The sequence below is a fragment of the Vigna angularis genome, chromosome 6 (assembly GCF_016808095.1).
Source record: "Vigna angularis cultivar LongXiaoDou No.4 chromosome 6, ASM1680809v1, whole genome shotgun sequence".
NCBI lineage: Eukaryota > Viridiplantae > Streptophyta > Magnoliopsida > Fabales > Fabaceae > Vigna > Vigna angularis.
Window position 1 is genome coordinate 22073115 of NC_068975.1, and position 6845 is coordinate 22079959.

Consider the following 6845-nt stretch of genomic DNA (forward strand, 5'->3'; position numbering starts at 1 on the left):
ATGGGGTACGTGGCGTTGTTCTACCCGATTGTCTCTGCCATACCTTCAATCGAAGGGAGATTAACGTCTGGTTTCCAGCCTATATACCCCTTAAGTTTAAGACAGTTGTGTTTTTAAGTGTTTTAAGTTTTTAAAATTAAAAGAGAAAAGAGGAAGAAAGAGGACTCAGAAAGAAATCCAGAGAAGGGTGAGACGGAAATAAAAGCAGATAAAGCATAAAGAAAATAGAAGAGCTTGCAGAAAAGAAAGCAGAAAAGAAAAGCATAAAGGGGAGAGGGGAAGTAAAGCAAAAATGGAAAGCAAAAGCATAAAAAGAAAAGCAGAAGCAGGAAGTTAAAGAGTAAAGAGCAAGAACAGAAAGCGTGAAGGAAAGAAAAGCAAAGAAAACGTAAAAAGAGAGACAAGAAGAGCAAGAGAAGGAAAGATCGGAAGAGCAGAAAGCTTAAGAGAGGAAAAGCAGGAAAGAAAAAAGGAAGAACGAAAAAATTTAAGGAAAGAAAGTAAGAGATCAGAGGACTTACCTGGAAGCGCAAGGCACACAGAAGCTCGTCGCAGCACTAGGACGCCTCCGAAAGCACACGGGGCAGAGGCTCCTCTCAGAAATCCAGACACTCAAGGAAGATAGAGAAGAGAGAGAAGAGGGAGAAAGAGAAGGATAGAGAGAGAGCGAAATCAGAAAATGTCGCCCAACGCGGAGGGGCTCTCGACTTATAGCCAAGCAAATCCACTATAGCTACAGTTCCGGTCGCTGCAACTGCCTGGTGTCGGTCTGATTTCTTTCTGAGTTTTCAAAAAAAAAAAAAAAAAAAAAAATTTTGAAAATCTGAAAACGGGTAGGGTTTTGTTGGGTCGATCCGGCCCAATTCAATACTTCTTGGATGATCCGATTTCACAAAAAAAAAAATAAAAAAAAAATCAAAAAAAATATGAAATGGAAAATTTTCAAAAATAATAATCGGAGTGATGAAAAATTTGAAGTGTTCAAAATTGTTTTTCATTTGCATGATAAAGGATATTTTCAGGTTCATTGGGCCTCATTACCATGTTAGCCTTCTTTGAACCCAATTCTTTCTGAAATATAAATTTGAGTGAAGAATTATTTCGGCATGTTTGTAATTTCACATCACACCATTTTGTTGATTTTTATTCCTTCTTCTTCTACATTTTGAATAAATCAAAAATATTAAAAAAAAAAAAAGGAACAGTGCTCGAGCCCATTAGGCCCAATGGCCTTCGTGGTTTTCTCTCGAGTATACTTCTTTTGAAAATATGTCAAAAATGTTTTGTTTTCACATTTTTGCTGTTGAATGATGTTTTGTACATTTGTTCAAATTGGCTTGTGTAATTTTCTTTGCATTTGTAACAAAAAAATCTGAGAATGAAAGATGAACAGTTTTTGAGCCCATTAGGCCCTTTCGGCATATGTGGTTTCTCCTGAACCAGTGCATCTGAATTTCTGAAAAAATAAGAATCCTTGTTTGTGTAAATTTTGTGTTTTCAATTCATGATCTCCCTTTTAATTTGTGTGAATAAGATATTTTGTGCTGAAAAATAAAGATAGAGGAATTCAGACCTTGTTTGAAGAATTTTTGTCATGGCTATAAGAAAAATAGTTTTGGGCCCATTGGGTCGAGAGTGTTGTGAAGCTTTCTTTAATTTCAATTTTCTGAAATCCTCTGATAAAAAAATAAAAAAAAAATCGATTTTCTTTAGCTTGTTCCATAAAATATGAAAAAATGAAAAATTATTTTCCTTTGTAACCCTCCTCTGTCAAGCTTTCACGGCTCAGGTCATCTGATCCATTGGGTCAATGTGCCTGGTAAGTCCAACTTCCTTCTTTGTTACTTCTCCTCAGGGCTGATCCGATCTGGATTTTCCTGTGTCAGAAAGTTAAAAAAAAAAAAAAAAAAAAAACTTTTTTCAAACGTTTTCCTAAATCAAATATTCTCATATCATTCTTGCATAGCTCACAAAGCCTATTTTCCTTTGGTCCAAAAAGTTCATTTTTCATACTGGCCTGCAAATCTCAGTTTCCATACTGACCCGCGAGGCCCAGTTTTCACAATGGCCGAAAAATTTCAATTTCCACATTGGCTCAGAATGCCCATTTCCCATACTGGCTTGCAAAGCTCAGTTTCCATACTGACCCGCAAGGCCCAGATTCTACAGAGGCACCAAAAAAAAAAATCTCTCAATTTCCACAACAACTCATAAAATTCCATTTTTCATTGGCCAAGAAATCCCATTTCCCTTAAGCCCAGCTCTCACTGGCCCAAAAGCCCAGTTTTCACACTGGCCCCCCCAAGCCCAGTTTCCATACTGGCCCATTAAGCCCAGTTCTCACACTGGCGAATTTTTTTCAAATCACAAGTTTCAAAAATTCTCAAAATTCTAAGCCCAGCTCACACTGGCCCAAAAGCCCAGTTTTCACACTGGTCCCCAAGTCCAGTTTCCATACTGGCCCATTGAGCCCAGTTCTCACACTGGCGAATTTTTTTCAAATCACAAGTTTCAAAAATTCTCAAAATTCTAAGCCCAGCTCACACTGGCCCAAAAGCCCAGTTTTCACACTGGCCCCCAAGCCCAGTTTCCATACTGGCCCATTAAGCCCAGTTCTCACACTGGCGATTATTTTTCAAATCACAAGTTTCAAAAATTCTCAAAATTCTAAGCCCAGCTCACACTGGCCCAAAAGCCCAGTTTTCACACTGGCCCCCTAAGCCCAGCTCACACTGGCCCCCTAAGCCCAGCTCTCACTGGCCCCAAAAGCCCAGTTTTCACACTGGCCCCCCCAAAAGCCCAGTTTTCACACTGGCCCCCTAAGCCCAGCTCACACTGGCCCTCTAAGCCCAGTTCTCACACTGGCCCCCAAGCCCAGTTTTCACACTGGCCCCCTAAGCCCAGCTCACACTGGCCCCCAAGCCCAGTTTTCACACTGGCCCCCTAAGCCCAGCTCACACTGGCCCTCTAAGCCCAGTTCTCACACTGGCCCCTTAAGCCCAGCTCACACTGGCCCTCTAAGCCCAGTTCTCACACTGGCCCCTTAAGCCCAGCTCACACTGGCCCCCTAAGCCCAGTTCTCACACTGGCCCCCAAGCCCAGTTTTCACACTGGCCCCCTAAGCCCAGCTCACACTGGCCCTCTAAGCCCAGTTCTCACACTGGCCCCTTAAGCCCAGTTCTCACACTGGCCCCCTAAGCCCGGTTTTCACACTGGCCCCCTAAGCCCAGCTCACACTGGCCCCCAAGCCCAGTTTTCACACTGGCCACCATACGTAATTTTCTCTTAAAACAAAAAAAATCTATTTTTCAACTAGCATCATCATTTTTCATTTCATTTTACCTTTCTTCATGCATAAAGCCAAAAATACGCAAAAATTGAGTCATTTGTTTTCGATGCAAATCATCCATTTTATGAGATTTCAAAAAAAAAATATATATAATGGATGTCATAATCTCCTAGAGTCAAATGATCAAATCACATATTCTTAAGAGGTATTTGTGTGTGCATTGCTTGGAATCATCGTCCTTCAGCCTTCATTAAACCAAAATTGGCCCAATCATGTTCTTGAGCCCAATTGATAAACACCAAGTTTTACACTGGGGCAGATTTTCCTTTACCTCCACTAGCGTTCATTTGGGAGATCCGGAAATCCGTTGTAAAAAAAAAAAAAAAAAAAAAAAAAAAAAAGAAAAAGAATGAAATAAAAAAAAATGAAAAAAATGAATGACTCTTGTTGAGTTCATTTAGTCTTGTCTCCTAACTAATCTTTTGAAAATGAAACAACCAATATTTGAAATGACGTGTGGCCATTTTTTTTTCTTCATCAAAAAAAAAAAAAAAAAAAAAAAAAACAAAACAAAAATATATCCTTTGATACCCAATTTGAGCCAATAAGAAATTTCTTTTCAAAATTTTACCCAAACAAGGGTTACCATCACGATAGAAATCGACTCAGATTGCAAAAGAACACACTTAGTGATCAAATGAAGTGAATTCCTCAAAAGTGAAGCAAAAATACAAAGAATCACAAAGTAATAGCAAACAAAGAATGAAATTTGAGAAAGGGCAAAGTAGTCAAAACAGATTTGACAAATAACTCATGCAAGCGCAGATGGTAACCCTTGTTTTTTCAAAAAAAAAATACCCACAAAAATTTATTTGAGCCTTTATATCCTTTCTTTCAATACCCTTAGCCCAAGCCACATTACAAGCCCAATAAAAGTCCACACAGATTGAATGATGGTTGCTTAATTTTTCATAAAGCTTAATTTTGAGACAAGACAAAAATGACCAACAATGCGAAAAAAAATGAGTGATGAAAAATAATTGTCCTCGGATGAAGGGAACTCCCTATTGATCAAAATTATACAAAGGAAAATCGAACCATTTGGGGCAATATTTTCAAGCCAACCCTTTCCATATCCATCACAAATTCCTGAACATATTCAAATCCCATTCAAACTCTTCCCTCGGATCCCAAACTTGGGGCAACTTTGTTTGTCTCAGATTTGTTACATCTGTATATTCAGTTCGTACCAAGACCGGGGCATCCCTTGTTGGGCCTCTCAGATTTGTCCGTACTGAAATTCATAAATCCACCCTCAAAACAGGGGCAGACACTTTGGGGTTTTGTATGATTTGAGTCCATCTTATCCTTCGTAAACCCAAAGTGGGGGGCAACTTCTTGTGGAACCTCGCTTAATTGACTCATACCCAAAACCAAGGCAACTTTGTGACTTTCAAATGTTTCGACCCATTCAGAGTATTGAGCAACTTTGTTAAATCTCAAAAATTTTCATCTGAACATTCAAAGCTCACACAAAGACTGGGGCATCCCTTGTTGGGCCTTGCATGATTTTGGTTCGCCCCGAACTTCAAAGATCTAAAAACCACCAAAATTGGGGCAATTAGCAAATCCCACATGATATTCTCACTCCTTGATTCCTGACCTATTCCCTCACAATTCAGAGATACATTTGTCCATACCAATACTTTTACCATGCTCCAAACTGGAGCAGCTTCTGGGTATCTACTACTTCACAATGGCCTTTGTAGCCGTTTTAAGGAATAAGAGGCTCAAGTAGCCAACCCGGTACTCTCCAAATCCTTCCAATCATCCTCCACATATTTTAACCAACCCCTGATGTCAAGCATGTACACACTAGTATCTTGTCAAGAAATGCGTAGCACACAAACTTCATTTTGCACAATTGGCTTTAGAATTTGGACGTCCACTGAAAAGAAATTGGAAGTCTAAATCGTCATAAATCGGATGATTTCAAAGGAAACAAATTGACTCTCAAAAAAATGTCATAGGTTCATAATCTACCCATACATCATGTACATATTTTCATCAACTTTGAATTTGCCTTCATGTATATTCAATTTTTTTTTCTTCTTCTTCAAAAAAAACAAAAAAAAATCAACATGTATCAAAGTTTTCTTCTCTAAATTTCAAAATTTACATCAACCATGTTTCTCTTGCACATTGAGGTTTCAAAATCCATATACTTGTACAAAAATGCAACACCTTGTTTCTTAATTTCAAATTTTCAAACAAAAAAAAAAATCAATCAAAATCAAAATAAAATAAAAAAAAAATCTCTCAAAATTTCAACAAATCCAAAATTTCAATTTTCAAAACAATCAAACAATTTTACTTTCTGTCATTGGTATCTCGGCCCTCTGTAAGACAATGGACGAGCCCAATTTTTACTTTCTGTCATTGGTATCTCGGCCCTCTGTAAGACAATGGTCGAGCCCAATTTTGCTTTCTGTCATTGGTATCTCGGCCCTCTGCAAGGCAATGGTCGAGCCCAGCAATCAAACACCTCATTCACTTCATCCATAGGGTTGGTACACCCTCCACGAGGTTTTTACACCTCATCAACTTCATCCATAGGGTTGGTACACCCTCCACGAGGTTTTGACACCTCATTCACTTATCCATAGGGTTGGTACACCCTCCACGAGGTTTTTACACCTCATCAACTTCATCCATAGGGTTGGTACACCCTCCACGAGGTTTTGACACCTCATTCACTTGTCCATAGGGTTGGTACACCCTCCACGAGGTTTTTACACCTCATCAACTTTATCCATAGGGCTGGTACACCTTCCACAAATTTGTCGCACTTCAATTCTCAGTTTTGTTGGATTGTTTTATTCTTTGTTTGTTTGTTTTTTGTTTATCTTGAAATCCAGACGAAATTAGTATTTCTATCTTTACTTATCTTTTACTCAGATAATATGAAAACTTTGTTTATCATATGATCTAGTAAAATCTAAATAAAGAGGGGCAGCTGTCAACACTCAATTTCGTCCGGATTGACTAATTAATTTTGTTTTATTGTATTCTCCTCATAAAAAGAAAAATAAAAAAAAAATAATAATAATATGATAAAAAATGAAAAAAAATAATAAAAAAATAAAATAAAAATAAAATAAAAAAAAGGGGGGATGGTCGTTCGTCCGAACAGTGGTCGCTCGTCCTTTCCCACTGTTGCTGAGGACGTTCGTCCGAACAAGGGTCGCTCGTCCTTCCCCAATGTTGCTGAGAGCGTTCGTCCGCGCAGTGGTCGCTCGTCCTTCCCCGACGTTCGTCCAAAATGTTCAACCGTTCGTTCTTTCCCACTGTTACTGTAACCGCTCGTCCTTGCGTCGTGCGACCGTTCGTCCGGTAATTCAGCTTGTGAGCGTTCGTCCTCTTTGATCAAGCGTTCGTCCTCTGCCGTTCGTCATTTTTCACTGTTGCTGTGGCCGCTCGTCCAAACAGTAACCGTTCGTCCTTACCTACTGTTACTGTGGCCGCTCGTCCAAACAGTGACTGTTCGTCCTTTTCA